The sequence below is a fragment of the Dasypus novemcinctus genome, chromosome 6 (genome assembly GCF_030445035.2).
Source record: "Dasypus novemcinctus isolate mDasNov1 chromosome 6, mDasNov1.1.hap2, whole genome shotgun sequence".
Lineage (NCBI taxonomy): Eukaryota > Metazoa > Chordata > Mammalia > Cingulata > Dasypodidae > Dasypus > Dasypus novemcinctus.
In genome coordinates this window covers 112927011-112948019 of record NC_080678.1, presented here as the reverse complement: position 1 = coordinate 112948019, position 21009 = coordinate 112927011, and the positions used below count along the sequence as shown (strand labels likewise).

At 39.2% G+C, this 21009-nt stretch overlaps 1 long non-coding RNA gene across 4 annotated transcripts in view; it reads right to left on the bottom strand.

The window, feature by feature from the left end:
• The window catches only part of LOC131278795 (uncharacterized), an 80267-nt gene that overhangs the window by 7001 nt on the left and 52257 nt on the right, over nucleotides 1-21009 (bottom strand). Inside the window, exon 4 of one of the 4 annotated variants that reach the window (XR_011649089.1) lies at nucleotides 19388-19461. The exons of the other annotated variants lie outside the window; for them this stretch is intronic. This is a non-coding gene — a long non-coding RNA (uncharacterized lncRNA). The remainder of the gene's footprint in view (nucleotides 1-19387; nucleotides 19462-21009) is intronic. 4 annotated transcript variants of the gene reach the window in all.

Genomic DNA, 21009 nt, shown 5'->3' with positions numbered 1-21009 from the left:
AGTTCTTGCTTAATGCACAGATTTTCTGTTTATGGTGTTGAAAATGTTCTTTTAATGATGTAACATGATGGTAATGTTAGCACAACATTGTAAATGCAATTAATGACACGGAATTGTACACTTAAAAATGGCAACAGGCAAATTTTAAGTTATATATATATATATATCCACATTTAAAAAAATTTTAAACACGGTAACAGAAATGAAGATGGCCTACCATGGGCTCATCTGTAGAGTCTAAACAACTGAAGAAAGAATTGGAGAACTTGAACAGAAACTTACAAACTGGGAGAAAAAAAAGTACCTAATACATGGAGCTGGATTATTTGAAGTAATAATGGTCAAGAATATTTCAAAAGTAACAACATATCCAAGAAGTACAGAGAACACCAAACAAGATAAATACAAAGGATACACATAAACATGTCCATACAGATCAAAGTTAAACCACAGAAAACCAAAGACAGAACAAATACTGAAAGAAGTCAGAGGAAGTTTAAAAAAAAAAATAAAACACCTTACCTACAGAGAAACAAGAATAATAACAATAACAGGCAATGTCTCATCAGAAACCACACAAGAGGAGAATGGAGTGAAATACATAAGAAATGAAAATGACACATTGAAGCATATCTGTATAATTCCAATAAAATCATACAAGCCTCCAGATGAAAAGAACAGGTTGCTCATAAAATAGAGAAATACCCTAGCTTTAGATGTCTCCTCTGCAGTAGTGGAAGGAATAAGATAATGTGATTATGAAAAAGAACTTCAATCCAAGAATCCTCTGCACAAATAGCTTTTCATACTACAGGCCAAAAATAAGATGTGTTCAGACTGCAGTCTCGAAAAGTAAATGACCCAGATGACCCTAGCAGAGAAGAACCTGAGGTGTTCCTACAAACCAGGAAACAAATCTCAAGCAGGGAGAACACGAAGAGGAGAAGGAGTAGCAAATAGTAAATCTTGTTATAGATAAATGGTTACAACTAAATGGATAATGTTAACATGATTTGAAATGCACAATGTAGTATTAAAGAAGAGTAACTGAAATTGAAAAAATTCACCATAAGGGAAAAGATATATATATTAAAACTATGGAAAATTACTGATATACTAGCAAAATGATATACTAGTAGAAATTAGCAAATTGAAGGAATATGGGGATGGGATAGGATGGGGGACTGAAGCTTTCTAGAGGTTGTCTAAGGAGGTCTGGAAGAGGAGGAGTGGCAACCACAACACTGTGGAACAGCAGGAGGGCATTTAAGTAATCTGGAACATTAATAGATACAGGCTCAGTTATAATTAAAGGTAGGCTGATAACCACGAAAAATGAAAATCAGAAAATTACCAAATCAATAGAGAACAAAAAAGAAATGAGAATTCTGAACACGCCAGAAAAAGTAAAGAAACTAAAAAAGTATAATGGTACAAATTATAGTGTATATGTTATGTTTTATTATACTTAAATATAATAGTTGCTAAACCAAGACAGAAAGCAAATATACAAATTATCACAGGAAATACGAATGCCTGAATTCCATATCTGAGACAATCATATTGGTTTTAAAAAACAAAATCCAGTCATAAGTGGTTTTTAAAAAAAGACAAATCTGAAACAGAGATAAAGGCAGAAAATAAAGGAATAGGCAAAATATTTCAGGAAAATGAAAATGCAAATAAAAAATTTTCAGGAGAATGCAAATGCAAATAAAAGGGAAGCAAGCATTTATCTATATCAAAGTGGAACTTGCAGCCTTAACCTTTCCATGGTATAAAGACAGATATCATATAATGATAATTAGCAAAATTAAGTCAAAAGGTTAAAAGTCATTATTTTTATGAAGCCAAATATAAAAACAGCAATACAAGATAATTTGTATTATCAGGGACTATTGGCAAAACTTGATGAGGTAGTAATAATGACACCTAAAATCTAAGGGTATTTACTCTATACCAAATATTCTTCTAAACATTTTCAAATTACATAATCTAATAATTTTCATGACAGACCTGTAATATATAGACTAACTTTCCTCAAAATAAAAGACAAGAAAATCAAAGCAAAAAAGAGTTAAGTAGCATACCAAAGGTTACCCAACTACCCAACTAAGGAGGAAGGGGTAGATTCAGGAAGGAAACCAGGGCATCTGACAACAAAGCACTTAATCATTTGATCACATTCTGATCACTGAGAAATTTTTAAATGAATTCTAAAATGTAGAAATTTTACAACCTATATCAATTATGGGCTTTAAAACTGAGATGAAAACGATGATTTCACCAAAGATATCAATAAAGGAAATGTTCCCTAAATAAAACTTTGGCTATAAGATAAATACCAAATCCAAATTAAGTTGTCTTTACATGACAATATAAGAGCCACAAATAAAGCTCATTTGTCTAACTCATTTTTTAATTAAAAAAAACTGAAAATTATTCATTACTTATTTATCTAACAGAAATTGGAAAAAAATAAGAAATAAAGGAAAACAGGACAAGATAACAATAAAATCAGTGATGGATTAAAATAAAACAAAAGAAATAAGGAGGAAGACTAAATAAAATTAAAAGCAGTTTGTTGAAATTAGCCCATAAAAGAAAATGAATGTAAACCTACTATCAGTAAGGAAACAAGGTGATAAAATAAAACTTCAAACAGCTTTGAGAAACAAAACTTAAAAACCAAACTTTATAAGGGAACAGTTGTGACTCAAGCAGTTCCCACATGGGAGGTCCCAGGTTTGGTCGCCAGTGTCTCATAAAAACAAAAACAAACAAGAAGCAAACAAATGAAGAAAAAAGAAGAAAAAAACAATGCAGGAAAGCCAATGTGGATCAGTGGCTGAATGCCAGCTTCCCACATACAAGGTCCCAGTTTCAGTCCCCGGTCCCAGTACCTCTAAAAAAAAAAAATTTATGAAGAAAATAAAACCATAGAAAAAAGAAAAATATCACAATCCTTATTTAAATGTTCCTAATATTGGCAGACTACATATAGGAGTATTCTAAAAGAATAGTACAGCATGTCCCATTAGATTATTTTCTCTATAAAAGTGATGACTTTGTTGTTCACAGCGATATTTCCAACAATGTAACCACCAGTGCTCACTATATGTTCACTGAATAAACTTAATGGCCAAATAAGATTTATATTAGGAATGTAAGACTACTGCAACAATAGGAAACTTATCGGAGATATTAATTTTTTTAAGGAGGTACCAGGGATTGAATCCAGGATCTTGTACTTATAAAGCAGGCACTCAACCACTGGGCTACACCTGCTCCCCAAGGAGATATTAAATTAATTCATTAGTTGTGGCTACAGATAAATATATGAATGTGACTCACTAATGGGCACTTAGATACATATTTTAAACTATGGTAGCCAATGATAACTTGAAAATGGAATGACTATCAGTCAGTTAGGGTTAATATCAAAAACAGTAAGTTATTATGAATAAATTGTTTTGTTTGAAGGAGACATTTGAACAAAGTCCTGAAGGGAGAAGGGAGAAAGGGAGGGAGGAAGAAAAGGATAGAGGGAGGGAGGGAAGAAAAGGAACAAGGAACAACTGATACAAATAGAAAACAAATAAAAAGATGATGGAAAAACACAAAAATATCAATATTCACATTAAATATATGTGGCCCATATATTCCAACTAAAAGGCACATATTGTCAGATTGGATTAAAAAACAAAAAGCAACACCTGTTTAAATACAATAGTCAATAAACTCTCATTAGATATAAAGACACAAATAGATTAAAATTAAATGGATAGAAACAACCAGCAAGATGGCAGCAGAGGAAGGAGATCCTAGAGTCAGCTCCTGCTACAGAATAGCTAGTAAGCACCCAGAGCTAAAAAGCACCTGTTTGGGGGCTCCAAGAGACTGGAAGAGCAACCTGGAAGGAATGGAAGCAGGAGACCACCCACCTGCAGAGAGGATTCGTAGAGTACTCCACACTACAGAGGCTGGCACCCATCCTCCACAGGAGGCCCAAGCCACCTCGGGAGCTATTGCACAGCTGGAATTGGAAGCTCCACTTCCCAAAAATGGGGAAGGAAGAGACAGAGGGACACCAACTTCAGCTCTGATTATTAAATTCGGTAGGCTAAAGAATAATCCCAAGAACAGCTGAAGTTTGAACCTGTCCAAGTCAGAAAGAGGCTGGTAGCCTCCATTTTAACGCTATCCCTGGCACAAGGGGAAGCAGAGTGGGCTGCAAATCCCAGTGCTGGTAGGAACCGGCTTCTTTCCATGCAGATCACATTGCAGCTCCACTTTAAGCCCCAGCTCTACCTCCAGCAGGGAGGAAGCTGTGGGGACCTGTGCCAGCCTCTCCAGGAAAACACAGACCACGCTGTAGAGGCCAGTGATCACCCTACTCTAGTGGCACAAACCATGCAGGAAGCTTTTCTGTGGCTGGAAGTGGAAGCCCCATGTCCCAAAAAGAGGGTAGGGAGAGACAGTTGGCCACCGACTCAATTACTGATTAGTAAATTCGGCTAGCTAAAGTATAACTCTAAGAACAGCTAAAGTCTGAAACTGTCCAAGTCGAAAAGAGGCCAGTGGTTACCATTTTGACTCCGCCCCAGCATGAGGGGAAGCGGGGCTGACTGAAAATCACAGTGACAGTAGACAACTGTTTCTTTCACCCAGATCAGCCTGCAGCCCTAGCCGAGGCTTCAGTCCCACCTCTAGCAGGGAGGAAGCTGTTGAGACCTGCACCATCTCTAGGTAACTGCAGGGACATTTGGCTGGCACAGACTAAACAGTAGGAAATCTACCAGGGCAACTGCAGTCATTTTGTACCCGCATGGCATAGATTGCTGCCCACACCTATAGCTCCATTCCAGCCCCAGGTAGGGGAGAAGGAGGTGTGAAGCTTCATCAGTCTCTCTGGGCAACTACAGTCTAGGCCTGCACAACTTGGATTACTATACACAGCTGTGCCTCTGTCCCTACCCCTCACAAAGGAGAAAGTTGGGAGAAGCTTTATTGGTTCCTGGGGCAATAAGGGCAGCTTGAGCCAACTAGATCCCCGGCTCCTACTACACAACCACCAAGGGAGAAAGGGCAGGAAGCCCTCAACTGGAGGGGAAAGCTGCGCCCAGAAAAATATGTCTAGTAAGCCAGATGCCAAGACACCAACAAAAAAATTACAATCCACACCAAGAAACAGGAAGTGGAGACAACTAATCACAGATGTTCAAACAATCTCCTTAATAAATTCAATGAAATGGCTAAAGAGATTAAGGATATTAAGAAGTCACTGGGAGAGGGAAGCAGATTTGGCTTAATGGATAGAGCGTACACCTACCAATGGGAGGTCCACGGTTCTAACCTCACGCCTCCTTGACCCGTGTGGAGCTGTACCATGCACAGTGCTGATGCGCACAAGGAGGGCCATGCCACGTGGGGTGTCTCCTGCATTGGGGAGCCCCACGTGCAAGAAGTGTGCCCTGTAAGGAGAGCTATCCAGTGTGAAAAAAGTGCAGCCTACGCAGGAGTGGTGCCGCACACACGGAGTGCTGACACAGCAAGATGATGCAACAAAAAAAGACAAGAGATTCCCAGTGCTGCTGATGAGAATACAAGCAGACACAGAAGAACACACAGTGAATAGACACAAACAGCAGACAACTGGAAGGGCCCCTCCCCCCGCAGGGAGAGAAATAAATAAATAAATAATAATTTTTTAAAAAGGAAGATAAAACTGGGGGAAGCAGATGTGGTTCAAGTGATAAGGCTCCGCCTACCATATGGGAGGACCCAGGTTCAATCCCTGGAACCTCCTGGTAAAAAAGAAGACAAAGTGTGCCTCCAAACTGAGCCAGTACCCACACAGTGAGCCGAGTCCCCACGCAAATTCCTGCATGGTGCGCCAAGTACCCACGTGAGTGCCCGCATGGTGAGAGAGTGCCCACATGGTGAGCCAGGGCCAGTGCAGTAAGCCAGTGCCTGCACAAATGTGTCATGAAGCAAGACGATGATGCAACAAAAGGAGAGACAAATGGGAGAGTCAAAATAAAGCATAGCAGACATCAAGAAGTGAGGTGAGGGAAACCGACTTTGGCCCAGTGGTTAGGGCGTCGGTCTACCACATGGGAGGTCCGTGGTTCAAGCCCTGGGCCTCCTTGACCCGTGTGGAGCTGGCCCATGCACGGTGCTGATGCGCGCAGGGAGTGCCCTGCCATGCAGGGGTGTCCCCCGCGTAGGGGAGCCCCACGCGCAAGGAGTGCACCCGTACGGAGACCACCCAGAGCGAAGGAGGAAGCAGCCTGCTGAGGAATGACACCGCCCACACTTCCCGTGCCGCTGACAACAACAGAAGCGGACAAAGAAACAAGACGCAGCAAAAAGACACAGAAACAGAAAACAGACAACCGGGGGAGGGGAGGGGAATTAAATAAATAAAAATAAATCTTAAAAAAAAAAAAGAGAGAGAGGTGGCACAACTGACAGGGAACCCCTCTCCACATCAGAGGTCCCCAGGATCAAATCCCTCTGAATCCTAGAGGAGAAAGATAAGAAGACAAAAAATAGAAATAGATACAGAAGATCACACAGCAGATGGACACAGATAGCAAAAACAGCAGGTGGTGGAGTGGGGGAAATAAATAAATCTTTAAAAAAAAAAGAAGACATTGGATGAGCACAAAGAAGAATTTGAAAGCACACAGTGAAAAATAGCAGATCTTACAGGAAGGAAAGGTGCAATAAATTAAAAATACACTGCAATCATGTAACAGCAAATTTGAGAGGCAGAAGAAAGGACTGGTGAACTTGAAGAAATGGCCTCTGAAAGCAAAAATACAAAAGAAGAGATAAAGAAAATAATGGGAAAAATTGAACAAGTTCTCAAGGAAGTAAATGACAGCAAGAGATGTGCAAACATATATGTCATGGGTGTCCCAGAAGAAGAGAAGAGAAGAGAAGAGAAAGGGGGTAGAAGGAATATTTCAAGGAATAACGGTAGAAAATTTCTCAACCCTATTGAAGGGTCATGTCTAAGAAGCACAATATACTCCCTTCCAAATAAATCCAAATAGACCAACTCTGAGAGAAATATTTATCAAAATGTCAGATGTCAAAGACAAATAGAATTTTGAGAGCAGCAAGAGAAAAGCAATGCTTAACATGTAAGGGATACCCAATAAGACAAAGTGCTAATTTCTCAACAGAAACCATGGAGGCAAGAAGACAGTGGTGTGATATATTTAAGACACTTCAAGAGAAAAACTTCCAGCCAAGAATCTTATATCTGGCAAGATTGTCTTTCAAAACTGAGGGGAAGTTTAGAACACTCACAGGTACATAGAAACTGAGAGAGTTTGTAACCAAGAGACCAGCTTTACGAGAAATACTAAAGAGTGTGTTATACTCTGAAAAGAAAATACAGTAGAGAGAGGCTTGGAAGAAGTCTAGAAATGAAGATTATATCAGTAAAAGAGTTAAAAGTCTCAAAAGAGTGGTGAAAATAAAGTATGACAGATAAAATTCAAATATTTTGGAATAAACTTAATGAATGATGTAAAGCACTTGTAGTCAGAAAACTACAACTCATTGTTAAATCAAAAAAGACCTAAATAATTGGAAGAATATTCCATTCTCACAGACTGGAAGACTAGATATCATTAAGACGTCAATTCTATTCAAAATGATATACAGATTCAATGTAATCCCAATAAAAAATTTCACCACCATTTTTTAAATAAGTGGAAAAAATGAATATCAAATTTATTTGTAAGGATAAGGTGTCCTGAAGAGCTAGAAACATCTTCAAAAGAAAAGCAAAGAGAATCAGCAAGATGGGGGCAGAGTAAGGAGCTCCCAGAGTCAGCTCCTGCTACAGGGCAGTTAGCAAACACCCAGAGCTCTCTGGAGCTGCTGAAGCACCTGTTTGGGGGCTATGGAGGCCAGGAGAGCATCCTGCAACATCCTTGGGGGAGTGGAAGGAGGAGACTGCCCGTCTGCAGAGAAGAGTCATAAGTAGAGCACTCCATGCCATGGAGGCTGGTGCCCATCCTTCACCGGAGGCACAGGCTGCCTCAGGAGCTGTTCCAAGGCTGGAATTGAAAGCTCCACTTCCCCAAAACGGGGGAGGAAGAGACAGTTGGGTACTAATTTCAGCTATGATGAGGAAATTCAGTGGGCTACAGTATGATCCTGAGGACAGCTAAGGTTTGAGCTTGTACAGGCCAGAAAGAGGCCGGAAGCCACCATCTTAACTCCACACCTGGCACGAAGGGAAGTGGGGTGGACTAAGGATCCCAGTGGTGGTGGGGACCAGCTTCTTTCCATCCAGATCATATTGCAGATCTAGCCTAGGCCCCACTGCCACCTCCAGCAGGGAGGAAGCTGGGGGGACCTGTGAGGCAGGCTGAAGTCTGGCTGGCAAGTATAGCCGCGCCCAGTGGGGAATATGCACAGCCCACCACTCCGGTGTAGGGCGGCTGGAACGGGTGAACTGCCCTCAGCCATGGAACGGGCACACTGCCCTCAGCCCCGCCCAGGCAACTGACACCGGCCTGCTGATAGCCAGCAGAAGCTGCCTATGCCCACATCCCCCTCCCGCACTATCAAGCCACAGCACAAGCCACACCATGAAAGGCAAGGAACTAGTCCCTATCAATCACTCCCAGCCCTGTTCCCCTCTCTGCCTGTGCCGCCCCTTCACCAACCTAGAATCTGCCTCTTCCACCCAGCAACTGCTCGCCACCGCCAATCCTATCCCCCTTTGGCCACAGATAATCAGTCCCCTGCTCACTCCCCCATAACCCTATATAAACACATGTACTTCCCTTAATAAATTAGACCTGCGTACTCACCTCGTCTCCGTGGTAGTTCCTCTGCCACGCGCCCTCCACGCCTATGAGCCCCAGCAGGAGCCTAGGCCTCTCCTGCGCCCTCGTCTCCCGGACTGGACCATCAAACCCCGTAGACCTGCACCAGCCTCTCCCGGAAATTACTGGCCAAGCCACAGAGGCTGGTGATTATCCTGCTCTAGCAGTATAAGCAGCCCCAGGAGCTATTCTGTGACAGGAATTGGAAGTTCCATTTCCCAGAAACAGGAGAGAAGACAGTTGGCTGGTTGGCTGCCAATCTCAGCTACTGATTGGGAAACTTGGCTGGCTAAGAGATAACCCTGGATCAGCTGGGGTGTGAACCAGCTCAAGTCAGAAAGAGGCCAGTGGCTGCCATTCTGACTCTGCCCCCAGCCTGAGGGGAAGCTGGGCTGATGCACATCTGCCTGCAGGCCCCCTAGGCTTCAGCCCCGCCTCTGGCAGGAAGGAGGCTGAAGAGCCCTGCACTAGCCTATATAGGTAACTGCAGGGAACTTTGGCTGGCATAGACTGAAAATCAGAAGTCTGCATAGATTGCTGCCCACACCTGCAGCTCCATCCCTGCCCCATGTAGGGGAGAAAGAGATGTGAAACTTCATCAGTCTCTCCAGGCAACTACAGTCTAGGCCTGCATGTGGATTATTCCACACAGCTGTGGCTCTGTCCCTGTCCCTGGCAAAGGAGAAAGTTGGAAGAAGCTTCATTGGTCCCTGGTGCAATGAGGGCAGCTTGAGCCTCCACAGCTTACAGCACCAACTACCTGCTTGGCTCCTACTGCATAACCAGCAAGGGAGGAAGGAAATGAAGCCCTAAACTAGAGAGAAAAACTGCACCCAGAAAAAATACTCCAGTAAGTCAGATGCAAAGACACCAACCAAAAAGTACAATTCACACCAAGACACAGGAAGCTATGGTCCAGTTACAGGAACAAGATAAACCTCCAGATGACATAAAGGAGTTGAGACAAATAATTATAGATGTTCAAACAAATCTCCTTAATAAATTCAATGTGATGGCTAAAGAGGTTAAGGATATTAAGAAGACAATGGATGAGCACAAAGAATAATTTGAAAGCATACATAGAAAATAGCAGATCTTACGGGAATGAAAGGTGAAATCTATGAAATTTTAAAACATTGGAATTATATAATAGCAGATTTGAGGAGGCAGAAGAACGGATTGATGAGCTTGAAGAAATGGCCTCTGAAAGTGAGTATATAATAGAAGAGATGAAGGAAAGAATGGAAAAAATTGAACAAGGTCTCTGGGAACTAAATGACAGCAAAAGCCATGCAAACATATGTGTCATGGGTGTCCCAGAAGGAGAAGAGAAGGGAAATGGGGCAGAAGGAATATTTAAAGAAATAATGGTAGAAAATTTCCCAGCCCTATTGAAAGACATAGATATCCCTATCCAAGAAGCACAACATACTCCTATCCAAAAAAATCCATATAGACCAACTCCAAGACACATACTCATCAAAATGTCAAACGCTAAAGACAAAGAGAGAATTCGGAGAGCAGCAAGAGAAAAGCAATGAATAACATATAAGGGATAGCCAATAAGATTAAGTGCTGATTTCTCACCAGAAACAAGGGAGGCAAGAAGAGAGTGGTCTGATATATTTAAGATACTACAAGAGGAAAACTTCCAGCCAAGAATCTTATATCCAGCAAGACTGTCTTTCAAAAATGAGGGCAAAATTAGAATATCCACAGATAAACAGAAACTGAGAGAATTTCTAAGCAAGAGACCAGATTTTCAGGAAATAGTAAAGGGTGTGCTAGAGCCTGAAAAGACAAGACAGGAGAGAGGGGCCTGGAAGAGAGTCTAGAAATGAAGATTATATCAATAAAAGTAACTGAAAGTGTCAAAAGAGAGGTGAAAATAAAATATGACAGATAAAACTCAAATAGTCAGGAATGAACTTAACTAATGATGTAAAGCACTTGTATTCAATGTTAAGCAAATTTAAAAAGCCCTAAATAACTGGAAGAACATTCCATGCTCATGGATTGGAAGACTAAATATCATTAGATGTCAATTCTACTCAAATTGATATACAGATGTAATGCAATCCAGATAAAAATTACACCAGCGTTAGAGAAAAAATTGAAAACACGATCATTAAATTTATTTGGAAAGGTTAGGAGTCCTGATTAGCCAGAAACATCATAAAAAGGAAAAGTGAACCCTCATCTCCAGACTTTAAATCATAATACCTACCTATAGTGGTAAAAACAGCATGGTACTGGCCTGGAGACAGACACACAGATCAATGGAACCAAATGGATGGTCCAGAAACAGACCCTCACATCTATGGTCAAATGATTTTTGACAAGCCTGTCAAATCCACACAACTCGGGCACAAATGGTGCTGAGAGAACTGAATATCCATAGCCAAAAGAAGGAAAGAGAACCCCTATCTCACACCTTATACAAAAATTAACTCAAAATGGATCAAAAACCTAAATATAAAAGCAAGAACCATAAAGCTTCTAGAAGAAAATGTAGGAAAGTATCTTCAAGACCTGGTGGTAGATGGTGGATTCTTAAAGGAGATAAGAGAAGGACTGAGATGGAGTACTGATGTTTAATGTATGCAGAACGTTTAATTACTGTAAAAGTATAGAAATGTATAGAGTTGATGGTAACACATTATAGTGAATAACAGCCAGTTTATAAACAGGAATGTGGCTAAAAATGGTAGTCTATGGATGTAAATGCCAATTGAAAGAAATCTAGAGAATAATCTAGGGACTGATTAATAGAGTAAACCCAGAGGTGGATGAGAATTGTGGTTCATGGTACAGATGCAAGAGTGTCCTTTATGAGCTACAGCAGATGTATATCATTATTTGCAAGGTCGTGGGAATGTGGAGAAGGAAGGGAAAAACACAGCTGGAGTGACCTATGGACTGTGGTTAACAGTAATAATGTAATATTCATGCATCTACGCCAAAGATATGCAGTGGTGATAATGGGAGAGTATGGAAAAAGTGTGCCAAATGTATTCTATGGATCTGGTAATAGTCTGATATTATCCATAATCTGTAACAAATGTTCTACCATGGTGTGGTATGTTGATAGAGGATTGTATGGGAATCCTGCACATGAGCATGATTGTTTTGTATGTTTACAACTTCTGTCATAGAAATATATTTGAAAAATAATAACAACAGGGTTGGTTGGGGGGAATACTCTAAATGTAAGATAAGGACTATAGTAGAAGTAGTAAGATTTTGACAATATTCATAATTTGTAATAAATGTCTCACAACAATGCAAGGTGTTGGTGGTGGGCAGATGTATGGGATCCCTATATGATGTCAAGCATGTTTGCTTTCTAAGTTCACAACTTTTACTATACACTTATAGTTTATGTATGTTCATGTATAAATGATACAGCAGCAGTAGTAGCAGTAATAATAATAATAGGCTTCGTTGGGGGAAAAATACACCAAATGTGAGATACTTTGGTTAGTAGTAATATTTTGAAGATGCTCCTTAATCATTAGTTAAAAATGTTTCACAACAATGCAAGGTATTGGTGGTAGGGTGAGGTGAGGTGAGGTATGAGAACTCTGTATGATGTTAAGTATGTTTGTTTTATAAGTTCACAACTATTACTTTACACTTAATGTTTATATATGTTTATGTATGAGTGGTATACTTAAATTTTTAAAAATGAAAAAAAAAGTAAATGGATAGAGGGAAAGACAAGTGGCTCAGGCAACTTAGCTCCTGCCTTCCACATTGGAGGTCCCTGGCTTGGTTCCCAGTGCCTCCCAAAGAAGAGAGTGAGCTGGCACAATGGGCAAGCATGGCAAGCTCATGCAACAAGATGAAACAACAAGAGACACAAGAAGAAAAAACATAATGAGAGACACAACAAAGCAGGGAGTGGAGGTTCCTAGGAGTGGAGTTGCCTCCTAAAGAAGACAGCGAGCTGGCATGATGGGCAGGCACAAGAGACACGCGCAGCAAGCTGACACAAGATGATGCAACAAGAGACACAGGGTGGAAAAAAAAGAGAGACACCACAAAAGCAGGGGGCAGAGGTGGCTCAAATGATTAGGCACCTCCCTCTCACATCAGAGATCCCAGGTTCAGCTCCCCGTGCTTCCTAAAGAAACAAGAAAGATGAACAGACACAGCAAGTGCAAACAACAAGGGTGTGAGAAGAAATAAATAAAAATGAATCTTTAAAAAATGTAAATGGATAGAAAAAGATATACAGTGCTAACACTAATCAAAAGATTAAAATAACCCATGCTATCATTCCATTAATATCAGACAAAGGAGATTTCAAAGCAAAGGTTGTTACCAGGAATAAAGAGAACATTTCATACTCAACAAGAAATAAAAAAAAATCCCAAAAAAGAAAAATCTATTTATGTAAGCAGAAATAGAACTTTAAAACATATGAAACCACAGCTTATAGAACTGAAGTGAGAAATAGACAAATGTACCAAGTCAGAAATTTCAAAATCCTATCTCAATAACTGATAGAACAAGTAGAGAGAAAAATCTGCAAGATATAAAAGATTTGAGCAACTACCAATTGAATTAGCTTAACCTATTTGTCACTTATCGAACATTTCACCCAGCAACAATAGAATACACATTCTTTCAAGTGTACACAGAATATTTATCAAGATAGTCTATATTCTGGGTCCTCAAACAAGTCTCAGAAAATACAAAAAGAGAGAAGCAGACTTGGTCTAATGGATAGGGTGTCTGCCTACCACACGGGAGGTCCGCAGTTCAAACCCCGGGCCTCCTGACCCATGTGGAGCTGGCCCATGCACAGTGCTGATGTGCGCAAGGAGTGCCATGCCACACAGGGGCATCCGCCCTGTAGGGGAGCTCCACACACAAGGAATGCACCCCGTAAGGAGAGCCACCCAGTGCGAAAGAAAGTGCAGCCTGCCCAAGAATGGCCACACACACGGAGAGCTGACACAAGGTGACACAACAAAAAGGAACAAAGATTCCAGTTGCCGCTGATAAGGATAGAAGTCTTCAAAGAAGAACACACAGTAAATGGACACAGACAGCAGACAACTGGGGGGGGAGGGAAGAGGGGAGAGAAATAAATAAAAAATAAATCTTAAAAAAAAATACAAAAAGATTCAAAATATGCTCTCTGACCACAAGGAGATTAAATGAGAAATCAATAGAAAGATATCTCGGAAATATCCAATTATTTAGAAACTAAATAACACATTTCTAAATAACCCGAAGGCCAAACACAGTGTTAAAATGGAAATTTCCCAATTTTTGAACTCAATGAAAATGAAAACACAGCACATCAAAATTAGTGATATTCGGTGGCAGACTTGGCCCAGTGGTTAGGACGTCCATCTACCATATGGGAGGTCCGTGGTTCAAACCCCAGGCCTTCATGACCTGTGTGGAGCTGGCCCATGTGCAGTGCTGATGCGTGCAAGGAGTGCTCTGCCACGCAGGGTTGTTCCCCACGTAGGGCAGCCCCACGTGCAAGGAGTGCGCCCCATAAGGAGAGCCGCCCAGAGCGAAAGAAAGTGCAGCCTGCCCAGGAATGGCGCCGCACACACGGAGAGCTGACACAACAAGATGATGCAACAAAAAGAAACACAGATTCCTGTGCTGCTGACAACAACAGAAGCGGACAAAGAAGAAGATGCAGCAAATAGACACAGAGAACAGACAACCAGAGGAAGGGGGGAAGGGGAGAAACATAAATAATAAATAAATCTTCCAAAAAAAAAAAGTAGAGTTTCATAAAAAAAAATTAGTGATATTCAGTTAAAGCAGGATTTAGAGAGAATTTATAGCATTAAACACCTACATTAGAAAATTTAAAGGTCTGATTATCAATAACCTCAAATCTACCTTTGGAAACTAGAAAAATAACATTGAGTTAAAACCCAAACTAAGAAAGAAAATAAAAAAGATCAGAGTAAAAGTCAATGAAACAAAAAAGAAAACTAAGAAAAAAATTTAATGAAGTTAAAAGCTGGTTCTTGGAGATCAAAGAAAAAAAACCTGATCAGGAAAAAAGAGCAAAGATACAAATTACCAATATCAGGAAAGGAACAGGTAATATCACTATAGATTCTACAGCTATTTAAAGGAAAATAAAGAAAATTATAAACAACTCCATGCCAACAAATTTAAATAACATGCATGAAATTAATAAACTCCTTAATAGAGACAAACTACCAAAACTCATTCAAGAAGAAATAACCTGAATACCTTTATAGCTAAAATTGATATAAAGAAATTGAACTTTATATCTAAAATTGATATAAAGAAATTGAACTTGTAGCTAAAATTTTTCCCACAAAGATAACCCTGGAACAAGATGATTGCACTGGTAAATTCTACCAAACAATTAATTAATAATACCAATCCTACAAAAATGCTTTAGAAAACTGTAGTGAAGAAAATACTTCCCCACTCATTTTATGAGGTATTATCCCAATATCAATATACACTACAGTAAAACTGCACACTTATATCATTCATAAACATAAAAGCAAAAAATTATAACTCAAGTCAATCTCAAATCTTAATAAATCAACAATATATTAAAAGGACAATATGTCATGAACAAATGGGGTTTAGCCCAAGATTTCAAAGTTGGTATAATATTTGCAAATCATTCACTGTAATCCACCCTTTTTAACATACAAAAAATGAAAAACATCTCAATAAATGAAGAAAAGCATTTGAAAAACTTCTCTCACATCTATTCTTCAAAAAAAATCCCAGCAAACTAAAAGTAGATTCTCAACCTGAAAAGTAAATCTACCAAAAAAACTAGATCTAAGATATTTTTCTTTTTTTATTGTTTTTTTAAAAGATAAATAGATCACACAAAATGTTACATGAAAAAACATGAGGTTCCCATATACCCCACTCCCCACCCCACCCCCATGCTCCTCCCACATCAACATCCCCTTTTCATCAGTGAGGCACATTCATTGCATTTGGTGAATATGCCCCGGAGCACTGCCACACTGCACAGACCATAGTTTACATTGTAGTTCACGCTCTCCCCCAGTCCATCCAGTGGGTTATGGCAGGATAAACAATGTTCTGCCTCTGTCCCTGCAATATCATTCAGGACAGCTCCAAGTCCTGAAAATGCCCCATATCACACCTCTTCCTCCCTCACCCAGCCCTCAGCAACTCCCATGGTCACCTTCTCAAAATCAGTGATACAATTTCTTCCATCTAACATCATATTTAATATCAAAAAATTGTATTCTTTCTACATAAGATCAGGAACAAGTTAAGGATGCCTGCTTACAATACCTCTTCTACTCAACACTATCCTAGAGATTCTAGTCCATGTAATCAGGCAAGAAAAATAAATAATAGGCATTCAGATAGGAAAGGAAAAAGTAAATTATCTTTATTTGCAAATAACATGGTTATCTATGTAGAAAATCCTATAGATCTACAAAAATCTGTAGTGAATTTAGTAATGTTCCATGGTACAGGAACAATATACAAAAATTAAATGTTTTTATACTCTAGCAACAAACAAGAGGAAACTGAATTTTTTAGTACTATATACAGTAGCATCAAAAATATGTATACTTAGAGTAAATTTAGCAAAATATGTGTAAGGTACATATAAAGAGAATCTACAAAACATTGCTGAGCGAAATTAAAGTCCTAAATAAGGTAAAAGGTATATAGCTTACTCATGGAAAAAAAGACTCAAAATTCTAAGATGTCAATTCCCACCAAACTAACTGATGGATTCCATACAATCCCTATCAAAATACCAGGGTTGGTTTTTTTTTTTCCAGTAGAAATTGGCAACCTGACTCTAAAGTTCATAGGGAAATGCAAAAAACCAAAAATATCCAAAACATCTTTGAAAAAGAACAAAGTTGGAGGACTTACAATACTTCATTTCGAGGCTTATTTTAAATTTACAATAATCAAAACAGTGTTATACTGGCATAATAAAAAAACAAATAGATCAATGGAACAGAATCTAGAAGTAGACACACATATACAGTTAATACATTTTCAACAAAGGTACAAAGGTAATTCAGTGCAGAAATGGTATTAGAACAATTGGATATGAAATAAAAAAAGAATTTCCATCCATATTTCTTCCCCATATACAAAAATTAACTCCACTGGCCCACAGGCCCAAATGTAAATTATAAAATTATAAAACTTCTAGAAGGAAAACATGAGAGAAAAATTACTTATTTCTAGAATACATACAGAATTCACAAAACTTGATAAGAAACTAAACTTTAAAAAAAAATTATCTGACTACACACTGCACCAAAGAAGGTATGTAGATGGTAAATAAGCACAGGAAAATATGCTCAGTGAGATACTACTATAAAAGTACAAATTAGAAAAGCTAAGAAAAAATTTTACATACTAAAACTGTATTAAAATACCAAATGATGGCAAAGATGTGGAGCAACTGGAACACTCATACATTGTTTATATGAATTTTGGGATACAGTCCAGCAGTTTCTCAAAAAGTTAAACACATATATATTTACCACACGTCTCAGCAAGCCTACTCCTAGGTGTTTACCAAAGTGAAATGAAAACACGTTCACACAGAAACCTGCAAATGACTGTATGCATTTGTCAAAGCTCACAGAACTGTATACTAAAAAAGATAACTCCTAGTATATGAAAATTATATCTTAATTTTTAAAGAGGATAAAAAAGGTTAAGCACAAGGTTTGTACAGGCAATTCATATGAGAAAATGACAAGTGGCCAAAAGGTAATCAACATCATTAACACCAAGGAAACGCCAAACAATGACGCACCATGCAACCTCTCCAGAATTATTACTGAAAACAAAACAAAACCTGAAACTACCAAGTACCAGCCAGGATCCCAGAATTACTACTAAAAACAAAACCAAACCTGAAAATACCAAGTATCAGCCAGGACATAGAGCAACTAGAACTCTGAGCAATGCTGTTGAGTGTGAAAACACCTACAATCACATTAGACACAGTTGGGCAGTATTTACTACAACTGGACATATACATACCCTGTAATCCCTATATTCAAGTAATCTGTATTAGTCAGCCAAAGGGGTGCTTGCTGCAAAGTACCAGAAATTTGTTGGCTTTTATAGATGGTACATATTTGGGGTAAAAGCTTACAGTTTCAAGGCCCTAAAGAGCCCAACTGAAGGTTACTTTTTTCACCAAAGTCTATTGCCACATGTTGAGGCAAAATGGTGGGGACTATCTATGAGGTTTCAGCCTTCCTCTCTCTCTCAAAGCCCAGTGGGCCCAGCTTCTTCCCATCTCAGCTGTAGGCTGGAGGGCTCATTTATTTCTGGGCCTTCTTAGCTGCTCTGGGTTCTGGTCCCTTCAGCTGCAAACTATCAGGTGAATGGTTCATCTCTCTCCAGGGCCCCAGGCTCAAGCTCCCTCCTCTGCAGTGTCTATGGGGCACTCTGGATTCCTGTGAATCTTCTTCTGTGCGAGTGTCTGTTTAAATAGGCCACTGAAAGGGCAGGGACTCAAACTGAGTCACCTAATGATGTGGCCAATTTAATCAAAGGCATCTCAGCTGAATCTAATACAAAGGGTATCATGACCAGAGAAACACACCAATTTACAAACATATCTCTTTTTGGAATTCATAAATAATATCAAACTGCCACAAAATCCAACTCCAACTTATAAACTTAACAGATGTGAGCACATAGGGGCACAAAATAAAATGTTCAAGAATATTAATATCAACTTTATTCACAGACCAAGTATTGGAAACAGTTCAAGTCCATCATGTCATATTCCAATTATGAAAAATTAGACAATAATGAAAGATTAAAAGGCTCCATATGACCTGACCATCAATTCTTCTCTGGTTTCATCTGCTATGCCTCTACACCTCTTGCTGACTCTAAATAAACTGGCCTTCTCCTTGTTCTTAAAAAGCACAGGGATCATTCTCAAGAATGATGAAATACTGCCTCAGAGCCTTTGTACTTGCTCTTTGCTCTGTCCCATACATTCCTATAACTCATTCTGTCACCTCTTCCAAGTATTTGCTCATTTTTCAGTGCCTATGTTTTCAGTAAAGTCCACCCTCAGCCTACATCTCGAGGAGAACAGAAAATACAACATACCAAAACTTCTGGGATACAGCAAAGGCAGTGTTGAGAGGGAAATTTATAGCTCTAAATGTTTACATTAAAGGAGAAGCATGATCACAAATCAGAGACTTAACCTCACAACTGGAGGATCAGAAAAAGAAGAACAAACTGAACCCAAAGCAAGCAGAAAATAAGTAATAAAGATTACAGTGCAATTAAATGAAATAGAGAATTTAAAAAAAAAACTATAGAGAACATCAACAAAAAAAGTTGGTTCTCTGAAAAGATCAATAAAAATCAACAACCTTTAGCTAGACTGACAAAGAAAAACAGAGAGGGCTCAAATAATTAAAATCAGAAATGAAAATGAATACATTACTACTGATCTCACAGAAATAGAAAGGACTGTAAGAGAATACCATAAAACTTACTAGTTATGGATTTGTTGAGATCAAAATTAAAAACTTGTGCATCAAACGACTTCACCATGAAAACAAAAAGACACCTATGGAATGGAAGAATATATTTCAAAGTCACATATCTGATAAGGGTTTAACATCCAGAACATATAAAGAAATCCTACAGAACAAAAACAAAAAGACAACCCAATTAAAAAACAGGCATAGGCTTCTCCAGAGAAGATATACAAATGGCCTAAACACACATGAAAAGATACTCAACATTAGCCATTAGGAAAATACAAATAAAACCACAATGAGATACCATTTCATACCCACTAGAATGGCTACTATTAAAAAATGGAAAATAACAAATGCTGGAGAGGATGTAGAATAACAGAAATACTCATTCCTTAGTGAGAACATAAAATGGTACAGCCCACTGTGAAAGACAGTTTGGTGGTTCCTCAGAAAATTAAGCATAAAATTACAATATGATACGGAAATCACACTTGAAAGTATATACCCAATGAACTGAAAGCAGATACTCAAACTAGTATTTGCATATATATGTTTATAGCAGCATTATTCAGTTGCCAAAGATGGAAGCAATACAAGTTTTCATCAAGAGATGAATGCATAAACATGATATATACACACAGTGGGATATTATTCAGCCATAAGTAGGAATGAAGTTCTGATAGTTGGATGAATCTTGAAGACATCGTGTTGAGTGAAATAAGGCAGGCACACACAAAAACAAATATTCTATGATCTCAGTGATGGAAATAATTAGAATAAGCAAATTCAGACAGTGAGAAACCAGTGTACAGATTACCAGGGTACAAAGAGGGGCTAGGGAATAGGGAGTTAATGCTTAATGGGTACAGTTCTGTTTGAGGTGATGGAAAAGTTTTGGTAATGAATGGTGGTGATGGTAGCCCAACATTATGAATGTAATTAACAGTGCTAAATTATATATCTGATATGATTAAAGGAGGAAATTTAAGTTGTATATATGTTACGAGCATAAAAATATTTTTTAAAAGAATCATAAGACTAGTACAACATAGGCAGTGAACCCTACTGTAAACCTGGTCTGTGGTTTATTATATAAATAAAATATTCTTTCATCAATTGTAACAAAGCTACCACACGAATGCAGTGTTAGCCACAGGGGATAACACGGGAACTCCATGTTATCTGCATGCTTCATCTGTAAACCTACAATTTCCACAATTAAAAAAATTATTTTAAAAAGTTATAACCGGGGAAACGGACTTTGGCCCAGTGGTTAGGGCGTCTGTCTACCATATGGGAGGTCCGCGGTTCAAACCCCGGGCCTCCTTGACCCGTGTGGAGCTGGCCATGCGCAGTGCTGATGCGCGCAAGGAGTGCCATGCCACGCAAGGGTGTCCCCGCGTGGGGGAGCCCCACGTGCAAGGAGTGCACCCATGAGGAAAGCCGCCCAGCGTGAAAAGAAAGAGCAGCCTGCCCAGGAATGGCGCCGCTCACACTTCCCGTGCCGCTGACGACAACAGAAGCGGACAAAGAAACAAGCGCAGCAAATAGACACTGAGAACAGACAACCGGGGGGGGGGGGGGGGGAATAAATAAATAAATGAATCTTTAAAAAAAAGAAGTTATAACCAGTT